The sequence below is a fragment of the Rhinopithecus bieti genome, unplaced genomic scaffold (genome assembly GCF_001698545.2).
Source record: "Rhinopithecus bieti isolate Rb0 unplaced genomic scaffold, ASM169854v2 scaffold_33070, whole genome shotgun sequence".
Classification (NCBI taxonomy): Eukaryota; Metazoa; Chordata; class Mammalia; order Primates; family Cercopithecidae; genus Rhinopithecus; species Rhinopithecus bieti.
Genome location: NW_016814078.1, coordinates 613454 through 633195, shown reverse-complemented (window position 1 = coordinate 633195; position 19742 = coordinate 613454). Strand labels below are relative to the sequence as shown.

The following is a 19742-nucleotide window of genomic DNA, read 5'->3' as shown; positions in this document are numbered from 1 at the left end:
TCTCAGCTCACTGCAAGCTCCGCCTCCCGGGTTCACGCCATTCTCCTGTCTCAGCCTCCCGAGTAGCTGGGACTACAGGCGCCCGCCTCGTCGCCCGGCTAGTTTTTTGTATTTTTTAGTAGAGACGGGGTTTCACCGTATTAGCCAGGATGGTCTCGATCTCCTGACCTCATGATCCGCCCGTCTCGGCCTCCCAAAGTGCTGGGATTACAGGCTTGAGCCACCGCGCCCGGCCGCAGAGGTTATTATTAAGGGAGATAAATAATCATGCCAGAAATCAATTTAAGAACCAAGTTAGACCCATACGGAAGAACAAAAAATTTATTATGGAATTTCCAAAGAAGGAAATATTTGTAGGTTCATAATACACGACAAAGAGAAATCTAGAGAGAGAAATATGGCTATGACTTTTGGAACTACTTTTCATTCAAAATAATTGCAGATTCCAAAAGTGATAACTGAAAGCTAAGAAACTGAACAAAGTTTTTTGGTAGATACATAGAGTTGGAGGGGAAAATTTTGAACTTTTAGAATAGAAAAGAAAAAAGGACCTTGGTAAACACTAAGACTTTCAGTTGGACCCAAAACTGTGCTCTAGCAATAGAATGAATACTCTCACCACAGCAGGAAGACTCCTGCTGCCTTGGCCACTGAAAAACCTCTGCAGTCTTCACCAATGCTGACCTCAACTGACAAAGCTACATATAGACTGTATCACTGACTCTCAGCAGAGCTGGATCTGCTGCACCCTACCCAGTTGACACCCTTGCACCAGCCCATAGGTAAAGGACTTTCTCCACCAAAATAATTCCACGAAGGCTGGACGGGCCAGCTGCTCCCACAAATCCACAATCATCAACACAAGCCTACAAATACACACACAAAATCAAGAAAACATGACACCACCAAAGGAACATAGTAATTTTCAAGTAACCAAATCCAAAGAAATTGACATTTTGGATTAGCTTGAAAAAGAATTCAAAATTATCATTATTTTAAAGTTCGGTGAAATATAAGAGAAATGAATAGACAACTAAACCAAAAATCAGAAAAAACAACACATGAACAACATGAGAAGTTCAACAGAGGAACTGTGATATTGTAAAATACATATTTGGTCTTCATCTTATCTCCTGGTTTAAGGTCAATTCATGATGAACAGAGATATAAAAATTCTCACTGAAATACTAGAAAACTGATTTTAACAGTACATGAAAAGGTTCATATACCATGACAAAATGGGATTTATCCCTGGGGTGCAAGAATGTTTCAACACATGTAAATCAATCAATGTGATACAACACATTACAAAATAAAAGAGAAAACTCATAATCATCTCAAGAGACACAGGAAATATTTTACAAAATTCACTATCCATTCATGATTGAAACTCTCAACAAAATTGGTACATAAAGAACTTACCTAAACACAATCAAGGTCATATATGAAAACCCCACAGCTAACATAATAATCAGTGAAGAACCACTGAAACCTTTCCTTCTAAGGTCTAACACAAGATAAAGGTGCCCACTTTGCCATTTTCTTTCAACATAGCACTAGAAGTCCTAGCCAGGGTAATTAGACAAGAGAAAAAAAGCATCCAAATTTGGAAAAATAAACTGAAGTAAAATTATCTCTCTTTGCAGATAAAACGATGATATACATAAAAAATTACAAATTCACAACAAAAATTTGTTAGAAATAATAAACACATTCAATAAAATTACAAAATACAAAATCAACATATAAAAATACATCACATTTCTATAAACAACAAACTATAAAGGAAATCAAGATAGTCTCATTTATAATAGCAACAAAATTATAAAATATTTATGAAAACTCAACCAAAGAGGGAAAAGACTTGTACGCTGAAAATTATACAATATTGACAAGGTAACTTTAAAAAGACACAGCTAAACAAAAAGATATCCTAAGTTATAGAGAAAACAATATTTAAATGTATGTGTAAAAGACCTTGAATAGCCAAAGCAATATTGAGCAAGAAGAACAAATCTGGAGGCATCACATTCCCTGGTTTCAAAATGTATTATAAAGCTACAGTGCTAGAATAAAAACAGACATATAGGTCAATGGGACAGAATAGCAAGAAATAAATCCACACATCTGTGGTCAACTGATCTAGAACAAAAGTGATAAGAAAACACCATGAGGAATGAATAGTCTCATCAATGAATGATGTTGGGGAAACTAGACATTCACATGTAGAAGAATTAAATTGAAGCTTTATCTTACACCAGATATAAAAATCAACTCAAATGGATTAAAGACTTAAACTTATGTTCTGAAACCATAAAATAACTAGAAAAAAGCATAGGATAAAATGGTATTGACATTGGTTTTGGTAATGATCTTTTGGATATGACCCCAAAAGCATATATAACAAAAGTAAAAATAGGCAAATGAGATTACATCAGACTAAAAAGCTTCTGCACAACAAGGGAAACAGCAGAGTGAAAATCACCCTACAGAATGGAAGAAAATGTTTGCAAACCATATAGCTGATAAAGGGATAATATCTAAAGTATTTATGAAAGTCAGCAACTCAATAGCAAAACAACCAAATAACACAATTTAAAAATAGAAAAAGGATCTGAATAGTCATTCATCTAAGGAAGACTTACAAATGGCTAACAATGTAATATAAGGAAATTTGCCCAAAATAGCTATCAGCAGGAAAATGAAAAGCAAAACCACAACGAGACATTACCTCACACCTGTTACAGTGGCTATATCAAAATTACAAAAGATGACAAGTGTTGACCAGGATGTGGAGAAAAGGGATCCCTTGTACACTGTTGGTGGGGATGTAAATTGGCACAATCATTATGGAAAACAGTATAGAGACTCCTGAAAAAATTAAAAATAAACTGCTTTATTTTTAGCAATCCCACTTCTTGGTATTTAGTCAAAGAAAACAAAATCAGTATCTTGGAGAGATAGCTGCAATCCTATGCTCATTTCAATATTATTGGCAATAACCAAGACATGGAAACAACCTAAATATCTGTTGATGGGTCCACCAATAAAGGAAATGTTGTATACACATATACAGCAGAATATTACTCAGCCTTAAAGGAGGAAATCTGTGGCAACATGGATGAATTTGGAAGGCATTACACTAAGTGATATAAGCCAGATGTAGAAAGACAAATATTGTATGATTTCATTTGCCTGAGCAATCTAAAAATGTCAAAGTCATAGAAACAGAGACTATAATAATAGTTACCAGAGTGTAAGGAAAAGAATGTATGGGGAGATGTTGGTCAAGGGATTCAAAATTTAAGTTATGCAGGGTAAACGAGTCTTGGAGATCTAATGTACAACACTGTGACTATAGTTAACAATATTTTAATGTATGCTTGAAATTTGATAAGAGGATTGATCTTAAATATTCTTACCACAAACAAAAAATGGTAACTATCTGAGTGTATTAGTCCATTTTCATGCTGCTAATGATGACATACCCGAGAGTGGGTAATTTATAAAGAAAAAGAGGATTTGTTTTGTGTTTTTTGTTTGTTTGTTTTAAGATAGAGTTTCACTCTTGTTGCTCAAGTTGGAGTGCGGTGGTACAATCTTGGCTCACTGCAATCCTGCAATCTCCATCCCCAGGTTCAAGCGATTCTCCTGACTCAGCCTCCAAAGTAGCTGGGATTACAGATGAGTGCCACCGTGCCTGGCTAATTTTTTGTATTTTTAGTAGAGACAGAGTTTCACCATGTTGGTCAGGCTGGTCTCAAATTCCTGACCTAAGGTGACCCACACGACTTGGCCTCCCAAAGTGCAGGGATTACAGGTGTGACCCACTACACCAGTTGAGAAAAAGAGGTTTAATGAACTCACAGTTCCATGTGACTGGGGAGGCCTCACAATCAAGGTGGAAAGAAGGGAGGAGCAAGTCACATCTTATGTGGCAGCAGGGAAGAGAGAGCTTGTGTGGGAGAGCTCCTCTTTCTAAAACTATCAGATCTCATGAGACTTATTCACTATCATGAGAATAGCACAGGAAAGACTCACCCCCATGATACAATTACTTCCCACTGGGTCCTTCCCACAACACATGGGAATTGTGGAAGCTACAATTCTAGATGAGATTTGGGTGGGGACACAGCCAAATCACATCAGTGAGGTGATGGATATATTAGTTATCTTGATTGTGGTAAATATTTCACAATGTATACATATATCAAATTATCAAGTTGTACAACTTAAATATACAATTTTTAACCGTCAACTATACTGCAATAAGGTGGAAAAAACTAAAAACACACCCATTCAAATAGAAAATTGTGCATATTTCCTTAGCATCATAAAATATCTATGCTTCAGACATACAAGTGGCCAAAAAGCATACAGAAAAAGCTCAACATCACTTATCATTAGAGGAATGCAAATCAAAACCACAGTGAGATACTATCTCACACCAGTTAGAATGGCTATTAATAAAAAGCCAAAAAATAACAGGTGCTCACATGGTTGTACAGAAAAAGGATTATACACTGTTGGTGCAAATGTGAATTAGTTCAGACACTGTGAAAACAGGTTGGAGCTTTCTCAAAGAACATAATACAGAATTACCATTCAACCCAGCAATCCTATTACTAAGTATATGCCCTAAGGAATAGAAATTATTCCAACATAAAGACACATGCAGGCGTATGTTTATTGCAGCACTATTCGCGATAGCGAAGACATGGAATCAACCTAAATGCCCAAGAATGGTAGACTGGATAAAGAAAATTTGGAACATATACACCATGGAATACTATGCAGTCGTAAAAAGGAATGAGATCACGTCCTTTGCAGGAATGTGGAGGGAGGTGGAGGCCATTATCCTTAGCAAACTAACACAGAAATAGAAAACCAAATACTGTATGTTCTCCTTTATAGTGTATCTAATTCTTCCTGACTGAAGCTAAGAAAGTTATATATTTCCAGGAATTTGTCCATTTCCTCTAGATTTTCTAGTTTATGTGCATAAAGGCATTCATAGTAGCCTTGAATGATCTTTTGTATTTCAGTGGTGTCAGCTGCAATATCTCCTGTCCATTTCTAACTGAGCTTATTTGGATTTTCTTTCTTCTTTTCTTAGTTAATCTTGCTAATGGTCTATCAATTTTACCAATCTTTTCAAAGAACCAGATTTTTGTTCCATTTATCTTTTGTATTTTTGTGTTGTTTATTTCAATTTCATTTAGTTCTGCTCTGATCTTGTTTATTTCCTTTCTTATGCTGGGTTTGGGTTTGGTTTGTTCTTGTTTGTCTAGTTCCTTGAAGTGTGACCTTAGATTGTCTATTTCACTTTCAGACTTTTTGATGTATAGGCATTTAGAGCTATAAACTTTCCTCCTCAAACCACCTTTGCTATATCCCAGAGGTTTTGATAACGTGTGTCACTATTGTCATTCAATTGGAAGATTTTTTAATTTCCATCTTGTTTCATTGTTGACCCAATGATCATTCAGAAGCAGGTTATTTAATTTCCATGTATTTTCGTGGTTTTGAAATTTATTTTTAGAGTTGATTTCCAGTTTTATTCCACTGTGGTCTGATAGCGTGTTTGATATAATTTCAATTTTCTTGAATTTATTGAGGCTCATTTTGTGGCATATCATATGGTCTATCTTGGAGAATGTTCCATGTGCTGATGAATAGAGTGTGTATTCTGAAGTTGCAGGGTAAATGTTCTGCAAATATCTGTTAAATCATTCGTTCTAGGGTAAAGTTTAAGTCCCTTGTTTCTTTGTTAATTTTCTGTCTTGATGACCTGTCTAGGGCTGTCAGTGGAGTATTGAAGTCCTCCACTATTACTGTGTTGCTGTCTATTTCATTTCTTATATCTAGTAGTAATTGTTTTATAATTTTGGGACCTCCAATGTTAGGTGCATATATACTTTGGATTATGGTATTTTCCTCTTGGACAAAGCCTTTTATCATTGTATAATGACCCTCTTTGTCTTTTTTAACTCCCGTTGCTTTAAAGTTTGTTTTGTCTGATATAAGAATAGCTACCCCTATTAGCTTTTAGTGTCCATTTGCATGGAATGTCTTTTTCCATCCCTTTACCTTAAGTTTATGTAAGTCTCTCGAAGGCAGGAGATACTTAGATAGTAAATTCTTATCCATTCTGCAATTCTGTATCTTTCAAGTAGAGCATTTGTGCCATTTACATTCAACATTAGTATTGAGGTATGAAGTACCATTCCATTCATTGTGCTATTTGTTGCCTGTATACCTTGGTTTTCTGTTTTGTTTTTGTTTATTTGTTTGGCTTTTTTTAAAATTGTATTTCTGTTTTGTAGGTCCTGTGAGACTTATGCTTTAAAGAGGTTCTGTTTTGATGTGCTTTCAGGATTTTTTTTTTTTTTTCAAGATTTAGAGCTCTTTTTAGCAGTTCTTGTAGTGCTGGCTTAGTGGTGGCAAATTCTCTCAGTGTTTGCTTGTCTGAAAGACTATATTTTCTTCACTTATGAAGCTTAGTTTCACTGGGTGCACAATTATTGACTGATAATTGCTTGGTTTGAAGAGGCTGAAGTAGGGCCCCAATTGCTTCTCACTTACAGGGTTTCTGCTGAGAAATCTGCTGTTAATCTGATAGGTTTTCCTTTATAGGTTACCTGGTATTTTTGCCTCACAGCTCTTAAGATTCTTTCCTTCATCTTGACTTTAGACAACCTAATGACAACGTGCTTAAGTGATGATCTTTTTGTGATGAATTTCCCAGGTGTTCTTTGAGCTTCTTGTATTTGGCTGTCTATGTCTCTAGCAAGGCCAGGGAAGTTTTCCTCGATTATTCCCCCAAATACTTTTCCAAACTTTTAGATTTCTCTTCTTCCTCAGGAATGCTGATTATTCTTAGGTTTGGTCATTTAACATAATCCCAGACTTCTTGGAGGCTTTGTTCATATTTTCTTAATCTTTTTTCTGTGTCTTTGTTGGATGGGTTAATTCAAAAACCTGAATTTCTTTCTTCTGCTTGTTTGATTCTATTGCTAAGACTTTCCAGAGCATTTTGCATTTCCATAAGTTCATCCCTTGTTTCCTGAAGTTTTGATTGTTTTTTCTTTATGCTATTTCATTGAATATGTCTCCTTTCACTTCTTATATCATTTTTTTATATCCTTACATTGAGTTTTGCCTTTCTCTGGTGCCTCCCTGATTAACTTAATAACTAACCTTCTGAATTATTTTTCAGGTAGATCAGGGATTTCTTCTTGGTTTTGATCTATTGCTGGAGAGCTAGTATGATTTTTGGAGGGTGCTAAAGAACCTTGTTTTGTCATATTACCAGAGTTGGTTTTCTGGTTTCTTCTCATTTGGGTAGGCTATGTCAAAGGGAAGGTTTAGGGCTCAAGGCTGCTGTTCAGTTCTTTTTGTCCCACTGGATGTTTCCTTGATGTAGTACTCTACCCCTTTTCCTACAGATGTGGCTTCCTGGGAGCCTGGCTATACAGATTGCTATCTCTTTTCAGGATCTAGCCACCCAGCAAGTCTACAAGGCTCTGGTTTGGTCCTGGGGATCGTCTGTTCAGAATCCTATGATGTGAACTATCTGTGGATACCAGCTATGTAAAGTATCAGCTATGGATACCAGCACCTGCTCCCGTGGAAATGGAAGGGGGGTGAAATTGACTCTATGAGGGTCTTTAGCTTTGGTTGATTAATACACTATTTTTGTGCTGTTTAGCCTCCTGCTGGGGGGTGGCACTTTCAAGAGAACATCAGCTGTGGTAGTGTGGGGAGAAACAGGCAGTGGGCAGGCCCTAGAGCTCCCAAGAGTTTATGCCCTTTGTCTTCATTTACCAGGGTAGGTACAGAAGAACCGTTAGGCAGGGGCAGGACTAGGCATGTCTGAGCTCAGACTGTCCTTGAGCGGGTCTTGTTGTGGCTGCTGTGGGGGACTGGAGTGAGGCTTTCAGGTAAATGGAGTTATGTTCCTAGGAGGATTATGACTGCCTTTGTTGTGTCATGCAGGTTGTGAGGAAAGTCAGGTAAAGCCAGCAGTCACAGGTCTCACCCAGTTCCCATGCAGCCCAAAGGACCAGTCTCCCTCCCACCATGCCCCCTCCAACAGCACCACGTCTCTTTCTAGGCAGTGGGTGAGCAGGGCTGAGAACTTGCCCCAGGCTACTCACCTCCCAGCTGTGAAAACAGGTAGAGCTTTCCTTGTTTCCCCTGCCTGTGAATCCGGATTCACACCCTTCCCAGATTTCTGGCCAGGAGACTTCTCAATTGGTTCAAATTGTTACAAAGTTTGGCTGAAGGTTTCCTTATCCCTGTAGCCTTTTTCCAATGCCTCCTGCAGTCCTCCTCAAAGAATCCTATCAGGCGAGGCAGAAATGGCTTAGTAGAGGAGCCAGTGAGCCCACAGGGATTTTCTCACTGCTTCCTATACACCTGTATTTCAGTTGGCTCTCTAAATTGACTCAGCTCCAGGTAAGGTCAGAATCTTCTCCTGTAATCTAGACCTTCAGGTTCCCCAGTGGGGGTGTGTGTTCAGGGGCAGATGATCTCCCTTTCTCATTTCCACAGTTTGGGCACTCACAGTATTTGGGGTGTCTCCCACGTTCTGTAGGCGCAATCCACTTCCTTCAGAGGGTCTATGGGTCCTCTTGGCTTTTCTCATGTACTCCTGAAGTTGCTCTGCAGCAAAAGTTCACAATGCGAGCCTTCACACGCTGTTCTGTCTATCCAAGTGGGAGCTACAATCTAGCCCTGCCTCCCGTCCACCATGATCCCCCACCAATCTGTTCTCACTTACAAGTGGGAGCTAAATGATGGAGAACACATGGATACATAGAGGAGAACAAAAGACATTGGAGCTTAGTGGAGGGAAGAGGGTGGGAGGAGGGAGAAGATCAGGAAAAACAACTAATATGTACTAGGCTTAATACCTAGGTAATGAAATAATCTGTACAACAAACCCCTGTGACATGAGTTTACTCATATAATGAACTTGAACATGTACCCTTGGACCTAAAATAAAAGTTAAAAAAAAAAGTAAATCTATTCTTCACTCTTAAAGCCGACATATTGCTTAATGAATAAACTATTGGCATTCTCACTGAGATCTGTTTAAAAAGCAAACACTCCCATGTCTCCACATTTTACATTGTTTAGAAAGGAAAGGCTAGTGCAATCAGACAAATGATAACAATTAGCGGTGTAAAAATTCTAGATGGTATAAATGTATATGTAGAAAACCCAAGACTTTTTATTTAAAATGATCAAAAACAATACCAAAATTCAGAAAATTAGTATGCTAGTGGCATCCAACTACAAGAGACCAATCGTCTTTATATACAGAAACAATAACAAGTTGGAAGATATAAGTGAAGGTTAAACACTATTTACAAAAATAGCAAAAAATATTTCATATAACTAGCAGTAATTATTCTAAAATTATATAAAGAACATGTTTAAACATTCTTAGAAAACAGGAAAGCAAACTTAAAAGTCTTGAATAAAGTTCTTGAATAAAGTGCTTGAATAAGAAGACTCAATATCATAAAATTCTTCACAATTTAATATATAAATTATCACAATCCAAACAGGTATTTTAATTCCTAAAACATAAAGATGGATTTTAAAGTTTATATTAAAATATATAAATTCAAAATAACTTCAAAGAAAATTATATATGTAGGTATGACAAAATATGTATAGGGTTTATATATTTAAAATTTTTAAATGCCACTGAAGGAAATCAAACATGTCAATAAATAGAAAGATATATCACTGTCATAAATTGGAAAACTCACATAGTGAAAATGTTCATTTTACCCAAATTGATCTATACGTTTAATACAATTCCTATCAAAATTCCAGCAAGCTTTTTGGGAGACATAGAGAAGCTAATTCCAAAGTTTATATGCAAAGACACAGGCCCTGTAATAGCTAAAACAGCCTTTAAAGAAGAAGAAGAAAATGATAGGAATGACTGTAACCATTATTAAAGCCTACTATATAGCATAGTAATCAAGACAATGTGGTATTGAAAAAGGGATAGACACATACATCAATGGAACAGAATAGAGAGGACAGAAATAGTCCTACACAAATATGTCCAACTGATTTTTGACAATGGTGCAAAACCAATTCAATGAAAAAAGAATAGTCTTTTCAACAAATGGTGCTGGAGCAATTGGACATTCACAGGGGAAAAATGGACCTCAACCTAGACCTACATGTTATACAAAAATTAACCCAGACTTAAAGATAAAACATAAAACTTCAAAACTTATTTTTAAAAGCAGACTATATTTGGAATCTAGAAATAGACAAGTAGTTCTTAAACTTACCAAATGCTTGATGCATTAAAAAAATTGACAAATTAGACATCATCAAATTTTAAAACTTTTGCTTTGTGAAATACCTTATTAAGGATAAAAGACAAGCTGCAGATTGGGAGAAAATATATGCAAATTGCATATCTGTCAAAGGTCTAGTATCTAGAATAATAAAGAACTCTCAGAATTCAACAGTATAAAATAAACAGTTCAAGTAGAATATGGACAAAAGATACTGATAGACATTTTATCAAAGAGGATATGCAGATGGTAAATAACACATGAAGAGATTTTCATCATTATACATTAGAGAAGTGCAAATTAAAATCACAATAAGATATCACTACATATCTATCAGAATGCTAAAATAAGAAAACTTGTGACATCAACTGATGGCAAAGATGTAGAGAAACTGGAGCACTTACATATTGCTGGTGGGAATGTAAAATGGTACAGACAGTCTGAAAAACAGTTTGGAAGTTTCTTAAAAAATTAAATTTGCAATTACCATACATCCCAGCAACAGAACTCTTTGGCATTTATTCCAAATAAATGAAAACCTGTGCCTACACAAAAACATACACATAAATGCTCATAACACCTTTATTCATAATAGACAAAAACTGAAAATAAAGCAGAAGTCCTTCAATAGCTGACTTGTTAAAGAAACCGAAGTACATTCATACTATTGAACACTTCTCAGTAATAAAAAGAAGCAAACTACTGATATGTGAGATGCCTTAGATTAATCTCCATGTTATTATCTCCAAAACCAGTTTAATTAAAGAAAAAAAAAGTATGTAAGTAAATAAAATGAATATAAAGAAAAACTAAGAAAATTTTACACAAATGAGCAGTGAGTAGAAAACAGCTCCTCCAGATATTAAAACATATTATAAAACCCCTATAATTAAAATAGTGTGGTCCTTATGCATGAATAAACTGAAAGACCAAAGAAATGGAGGATAAATTCAAGAAATAGGTATAAGTACATAAGGAAATGTATTTTATAATTAAGATGATATTTTAAATCTCTCAGGGAATGATAGGTTTAAGAAAGAAACATGTTTAAATGAGCACTGGAAAGCCAGTTGGAAAACAAACTTATGTAATACATCAGAATGTATTCCAATTGGATCAGAAATCTACATAAAAAAGCCAAAAATCAAAAACAAATACAAAACAGATGAGGAAGCAAGCAAACAGACATAAATACTATTTAAAAGTGCAGGTGACTTTTATAACTTGGGTCTGGGGAAATCTTTTTAAATATGACTTTATGTATATTAGACTAAAATTAAAAATTGTATTTCAAAAGAGGATCCAAAATAAAAGAAAAAGATAAGTCTATGACACCTTGTTTACAGGATGTATAACAAAGAAAATAAAAGCCTATATAGGCAACAACAATAAGACAAAAACAGGAAAATAAGTAAAAGCTATGGACATGTTTTACACAGCAGATAAACATGAGAATATATAGAACGTCATCAGTTTTCAGGAAAATGTAAATTCAGACAATAAGTACCATATTACAACCATATTAGAATGAGACAGGCAAAAGTTTGAAAAGTCCCATAATATCAAGTATTGGTGAGGTTACAGAGTAATAGGAAGTCTTATTCACTGCTTGCAGAAGTATAAATTTATACAAATACTTTGTGAGATTGGACACATATTTTAATCACCAGTAATTCCCCTTCTAAGGCTTAAAGAATCTCTTTCAAGTGTGCATCAGAAGCCTCATATGAGGATGGTTAGGAGCACTTAGTATTTATGAGTGTGGCCTTTGAAGCAAGACTATCTGGTTTCAAACTGTACCTCCAACATGTAGTAGGTTTAAACCAGGGGCACATTACTAAAGCTTGCCTTGCTTTGGTTTCTTTGAATTTACGATGGGAATAATAGTGGTGAATTGTGTTTTCCATATAGGTTTTTTCCAAGTTTGGTGATTGTTACAACACAGAAGGTCCCTAAGCAACACATAGCAATGGATCATGGTTTTTGTTTTCATCTCAATCAGTAGGAGAAAATATTTGGATGTAAAGTAGGTAGTCTAGCCTAGTACTCAGGCACATAGGATTTTGATTTGGAAGCTCCAATTTTAAGTCTCTTTATATCAATGTATGACTTTTAAGAGATTTATCTAGACCTCTCTGATCCTCAGGTTTTTTATAACATAGTACCTCATATGGTATAAGGGCTCATATATGTATTGAATGCATAAGCAAATGAATGAAGAGTTGACTAAATGAACACATGATATGTTACATCACATATTAGAATTAATGGTAATTGGTGATTAATTATTAAAAGTATGATAAAAAATCATGAAGCCAGGACGTTGTTGGTAAAATGTATAAACACACGTGTGTGTGTGTGTGTGTGTGTGTGTGTGTGTGTGTGTGTATGTAGCAGCAAAACAAATACAGATGCTTTGGAACTTACTATGAAGCTATCTGTATCTTGTTAAACCCATTGTGAGTTGAAAATACTGTAAGTCAAAAACTCATTTAATAGACCTAACCTATCGAGCATCGTGGCTTAGCCTAGCCTTACATAAGCCTATAGCTCAGAACACTTACATAAGCCTATAGCTGGGCAAATCATCTAACACAAAGCTAATTTTATGATAAAATATTGAATCTCTTATGCAGTTTATTGAATACTCTACTAAAAGGGAAATAGTTGTTTGAGTACTCCAGGGGTGGTTGCTACTGAATGCATACCACTTTTGCACCATCATAAAGTTGAAAAATCCTAAATTGAACCATGATAAGTTGGGGACTATTTGTATATTTGCTGAGACTACTTGCATTTATCTTAGAGATTTCTTTCTTTTTCTCTTTTATTCAGTAGAATAAAATTGCAGTGACACAAACAAGGAACGACTCAGTATTTTTCCACTCCCTGATTCAAATATGAATTACCCTTCCCCCTCCCTTGCCCATATAAATGACAGACTTTCAGATTTCCCCTTCTCTTCAGTTATAATATAACCATTGACTCAGAGAAGACATAGTTAACTGCTTCTCTCTTTTTTAGCTCTTTCCCTTCCTCCTGTTGGGAACTTCAAGGACAGGACAAGGGGCAGTAAATTAAAGAAACACAAGCAAAAACTCACTTATTTAGTTGATGCTAGTGTTTCTTTTATTTTGCCCGTTGATGCCATCTGTCATGTTAGACATTCAAATGTTCACTTTGTAATGGATTGTGTCTATAGTTTATTCAGAACCTGCCTCCCCAGTCACACGCAGAGACCTTTAGACTGAACAGTTTCTGTAGTGAAGGATGTGCTCTCCAGCTGATCATGTGAAATGTACCATTTAGCTCCTACTTCTTCATGTCCTACCCTTTCTTGCTGGAGATAACTTCACGGCACCTCAAGCTTAGCTACCTCTGTTGCGTTCACCAGGACTCAGGAAAATTTCATTTTCTTGGAAACTCCAAAAGTAGAAGTGCAGTCAACACTTTGCAGCTCTTTTTCTCTCTTATCAGTCATCAGCTTTTACAGTCAAACTCCTGCCTTTAAAATCTTCAGACAATAATTGGATACCAGTCATTTTGTTCATGTCCCTCCCACCTCAAACTTGGAGGGATAAACTGAAGATCTTCTTTTTCTCACTGTATTAAGGTCAGATGACATTGAATGAATCTAAGAGCTCAGTAAGCTTGTAGCCGGGGAATGTGTGCCACTTGCTCCTTCTTTCTGTTTCTTTGGAACTCTCTCAGTTGGCTTAAAGGAAGATGCTTAAAACTCAACCTCTCTACCAAGAGGACAGAGGTGAAACACCAAGCACTCTCTTCTCAATCAAAAATTTTTCTTCCCATGAGTTCCTTAATGCAATCTAGCCTTCCGCTAATATACATTGGGTGGAGAATGACAGGGTTGGGAAGTTATATGGACCCCTCTGGCTTCCTTTAGCCATACTAAAGGTGGGTGTGTCGAAGTTCTTTGTCTGTTCTTTTTAGAATACAGAGGTCCTTACTATTTGTTAAGTTCAGTTTGGGGCTACAATAGGAAAATTCCATTTAATGATATATTATTTTCACTTTCTTGCTGGATGAAAGCAGAATGTAGAAAAATATTAAAATTAGAGGCCTGAAAGGGTTTGTTAGCAGAAGGGTTGTAAATATACATAATGTTGTGTACAGTGACTGGGTTTCAAATAGAAGCATTGTGAGCTCTGTAAGGGGGCATGTCAGAAATGGAATAGTGAAGCTGGAGCCAAAACCCCAGTAGGCCAATGAGGTACCAGATGGAATGACTCAAGAATGGAACTATGAGGCAGATACCATCCCTGTGATTTACCTTTGATTTGCTGAATTTAGCAAGGCACTGAGCACATAGAGTAGATTCAATGTATATTCGTTAAATGAATGAAATGCAGAATGAGCCAATGTTCCAAAAGAAATGTTTTAATTGCCCTTCAGTAGATGTTAGCAGCTTGACTTCAAGAGTCATTGATTTGTGACTCTTGAATGCAGCTGTGGCTGCATCAGATTCTAACCTTGAACAAATAATTTCACATCTCTGTTTCTTAGATTTTTCAACTGTAGACACAGGATACTAATTATATGCTAGTCACTAATCCAGGTGCTATAGATAAAAAGATGAAAATGATCTAGTCCTTATTCTCAGAATCTTTCTGGCTAATGGAAGAAAAAGATAAGGAATCTAAAAATTACAACAGATTTATGTGTGACATTGTTTTGTTAAGCACCCAGTGTCATGGTTGCAGAAAGAATATCTAACAACTATAAGGAGGTTAGGGTACAAACGGACTCTTAATGAACCAAGAGGAGTTAGACAAGAAGACAAAAATGTAGTCTAATAAGAGGATGCTGCATATGTGTTCATGTGGTATAGTTATCAAGCTATGAGTAGTTTTGTGGAGCAAAGTGAGATGCATATGGAGGATGGATAGAGTATGTGACATTTCCTATCTTAGACTGGTGTTGCCCACAAACAAATGCAGAGTTGGCAGCTCTTGTATTCCCCAGGTGAATCCTGATACAGATTAGCATAAGTATATAACTTCATCCACTACCTTAGAAGGGTGGCAGGGCAACTTGGGATTCTAGGCAAACATCCAGTTTCTGCTCCTATCCCCTTGCAGGCACCCAGTCAGTTTCCACATAACCAAGGATAAAGTGAAGAGACCTTTTGAAAACCACAGGACACCCTAGAGGACAAAATGAAGAGAGAAAGGAGAAACTCAAATCCAAGAAGCCTAAAAGCAGAGACTGGACCAGTTAGTTCAGTAGACTATATGGAATAGAAACAGTAATTTTCTGCTGCAGAGCAAGGGAGTAGAAACAGGAGAGCAAGCAGTGGGTCTGTGGAAACTGGCTAAAGAAGGGACTGTTGCTGAGGTGAGGGTGTTTCACCTTGGGTATTTTAATGGATGGGATATAAAAGACCTTGGGATGGATATAAGCCAGCAATTTATCTAGATGACTCAAGGAAGAAAGGAGTAAAATAGACTAGGTAAAAATGTAAATCACCTGGGTAGTTATAATCCCCCCAAATGCATATGGTAATGGACCATTTCACTAATATTTTACTTCATCTTGGTCAGAGTTTCAGGGCCAAAAAAGACAAACGTATTTGTGTAATGTGAATGTGTGACTTTATTGGATGCCATTGCTACCCAGGAATCCATGGATATTGTTTAACTCTTGAAACAATAAAAGAAAATGCAAGTTGGTGAAAGCTATCATGCTGCCCTTCAGTGGTTGGCAGAACATTCATGAAATGTTGAGGCCATGTCAGTGCCAAAGCATAGGTGCTGTGCTTGGTATTCAGCTCTTGAAACAATGACCATATACAGCTCTCCTATTACGATGCATGATCATTTTCCTGTACACAGCTAGCAAAATATAAACATGTGAAATAACATGATAAGATCCAAACATGGCAAAAATCCAAACACATATCCATGTCACTGAAATAAAGCCCACTGTGATGTCAGCACAGTTCTCTGAGGAAGCTGTCTCCTGAATAAGGGATATTAAAATCCCAAAAGAAATCATACTAAGGGCAGTAACATAGTTTCATTACTGAGCTAATGATATGCCCAATGGCCTTTTCACATAGAAATACAGATAGACCCTCATTCCATGGAATCCAATATTCCCAGACATTATCCTCAAAATGTGTCCTCCAACCACATCATGTGAGTCTATTGAAGCATATGTGCTGGGTTGCTGTATATTTTGGATACTATGGGGACTCAGAATAAGTAATTTACATAACATGTTTCACTTGTGCCACTTACTGAACAGTTATCTCACACAAATTACTATCTTCCTAACTTCACATCGTAAGTCCATGAGGTTCTATAGAGCAAGTATTACTCTACTTTACTGGGGTAGAAATTGTGGCTTGGAGGTTGCCTGCCCAATATAAAACAATACTAAATTAAGTTAAGACTTTACCCGAGTCCTTTGACTCCAATCTAGAATTCCTTTGATTTCTAAAATGTCACAGAGGTAAAAAAAAAAAAATATGTTTGTAGTATGAAACTTAAATCAATAAAATATTCTGTATTTGTGGTATTTTATTATGACATTAAAATATCATTTACAGAAATTTGTTCACAAAATTGGCACAAACTGGCACTAATTTTCCATTAAATGGAAAATGATATTTGAGTGGGACAAGTTATATTAATTAAATGAAGAAATTTAGTCTGAAAGATTTTAGTAACAGATAGAAAAAAAAAAGACTTCATTATTTTAAAATCACTTTTGAAATGTCAGATTTATTTTTACAAGAAAGAATTTGTAACTAAAGTGCTACGTCCATGGACACAATTTCACCTGTAGTCCTCTAAAGTTGCTTAAATATTCATACAGATTCCAGGTACCTCAGGGATGAAATACAGGTAAGGGTATTCTTTAAAGTAAAATTCCTTACTGAAAAAATAAAATTCTATTGCTTTGAGGCTCATGCCATCTGATTATGCCACTCTTTTTCTCCTCCCACACACAGTTCCCTCATTATTAATAATCTGGTTTCTCCCCTTGTTTCTCCCCGGTCTTCCTCTTTTACCCAAATTTTGCCATCTTTCTCAGTGACTCAACATTAATCTGGGTTAACTATCTGATATCTAAGTCTGTCAGTTGCTTGACATGCTCATCCCACTGAGAGTCTCTTTGCATGCCACCACAGAAACACATTACATTGGGGGTACAATTAGCTTTGTCATCACCTGAAACTTCAACTTTCATTGAAACCCTGATATCAAGTGACGTCAAGAAACACCCTCACTCTCTCTGGTGCATACCTCCAATCTTTTGAGCTCACTGGTTCATCCATTAATACAAATCTTCGACTTTTCCAAACTTCTCTGCTTAATCTCTCACTGACATCAACTTCTTGCCTTCACTCTTCTGTCCAGTTTAGATTCTAAAATTCATCATTTATATTCACAAATTGGCACAAGGCCTCATTTCCCTTGACATTTTTCTCTTTGATTTTGCATATGCTGGACAAACTCAACCATTTATTTATTCCTGTACTCATGGACTGGTACAGTGCTAGCACAAACAACCCAGCAAATTTGGTTGGTTTTGCCTAAAACTTTTGATCAGGCTGGGGACAGTGACTCATGCCTGTAGTCCCAGCACATTGGGAGGCCAAGACAGGCAGAATACTTGAGGCCAGGAGTTCAAGACCAGCCTGGCCAACACTGCAAAACACTCTCTCTACCAAAAATACAAAAATTATCTGGGCATGGTGGCCCACGCCTGTAGTCCCAGCGACTTGAGAGACTGAGGCAGGAAAATCGCTTGAAACTGGGAGGCAGACATTGCAGCCTGGGTGACAGAGTGGGACTCTGTCTCAAAAGAAAAAAGAAAAAAAGATGAAATATTCCTAATAGATATTTAACACGACAATGCTAATATTTTGTTTTTTATATAAGCCTGCCTTTCTACTATTCAACGGGATCATTTTACAGTCTCTTTTCAAAACCTTCTGAAATCTGTCTTCTTTTTTATGTTTGGTGACATAACTTCAATGAAAAATAAAATTATAGTAGAGGAAGTGTCTATTCTTTTTTATATCACCAATACAAAACTAAAACTATCTTTATGAAATCCATCTCCTGCATCCTCAATTCTATTGTGACCTTTCCACATTCTTTAAACAAGAAGATTGAGTGAGTGTTCACTATTTGCCAGACACTACATGCTTCTTTCCCCTTAAGCCCTGTCCCCCATTACCTCTTGTTATCTCAAGAACCTCACTACCATGGGGACTTTGGTCCCTGCCTGTCTTTCTTTTTTTACTTTTTTTTTTTTTTTTTCACTCAACAACCAAAGACTGATCTTTGTAATGCTCCAATGTGCTCAACATGTTTTCTGAACGCTACATCTTGCACTGAGGGGAACATAGAAAAGAAATAAATTAGCTTTTAGTCCATATTTCTTTTCTTTTAATCTTTCTAAAGGAAAACAATCTGAAAACCTAATCTAGGAAGTCTTTTGTGATTTAATCTTATGACAAACTGATTTTTATTGTCTTTTCTCCAGATTGCTGTCCAGGGCACCAGCAAATGCTACACCCATTCTTGGCATATCATCCCTCTTGTAAAAGACAATCATGGCAGGAAAACTGAGACCAATGACTTTTTCATTCTCCACCTCTCAGCTCTCCAAAGTAATGGCACTGGGTCTTCTCATCGTGTATTTCTTTTCAGATGCATACTTTCTCCCTCTAACAATGTTTTTATATGTAATTTAAAAAATAAATTATTCCCAGAAAGCCTTGCAATCTCAAAGATTTTTCAAAATGTATTCCTTCATTTCAATAGGTTTTGGGGAAACAGTTGGTATTTGGTTACATGAATAAATTCTTTAGTGATGATTTCTGAGATTTTGGTGCACGCATCACCCAAGAAGTGTACATTATACCCAACGTGTAGTCTTTTGTCTCTAACCCCATTCCCACCCTTTCCCTGATCCCCAAAGTCCATTGTATCATCTGTATGCCTTTGCAACCCTATAGCTTAGCTCCTGCTTATGAGTGAAAACATACGATGTTTGGTTTTCCATTCAAGAGTTACTTCACTTAGAATAATGGTCTCCAATTCCATTCAGGTTGCTGCAAATGCCATTATTTCATTCCTTTTTATAGTTGAGTAGTATTCCATGGTATATATGTAGACCACATTTTCTTTATCCACCTGCTGATTGATGGGCATTTAGGCTAGTTCAATATTTTTGCAATTGTGAATTGCTGCTGTAAGCAAGCATGTGCAAGCATCTTTTCCATATAATGACTTCCTTTCTTCTGGGTAGATACCCAGGAATGTGATTGCTGGATCAAACAGTAGATCTACTTTGAGTTCTTTAAGGAATATCCACACTGTGTTCCATAGTGGTTGTACTAGTTCACATTCCCATCAACAGTGTAAAAGT

At 36.4% G+C, this 19742-nt stretch overlaps 1 long non-coding RNA gene across 1 annotated transcript; it reads left to right on the top strand.

The window, feature by feature from the left end:
- The first annotated feature begins 8056 nt into the window (after positions 1 to 8056).
- Positions 8057 to 19078, top strand: LOC108513733 (uncharacterized). The gene is made up of 3 exons (XR_001881011.1): positions 8057 to 8178; positions 15434 to 15689; positions 18855 to 19078. It is a non-coding gene; the product is annotated as an uncharacterized LOC108513733 (long non-coding RNA).
- Positions 19079 to 19742: the final 664 nt, after the last annotated feature.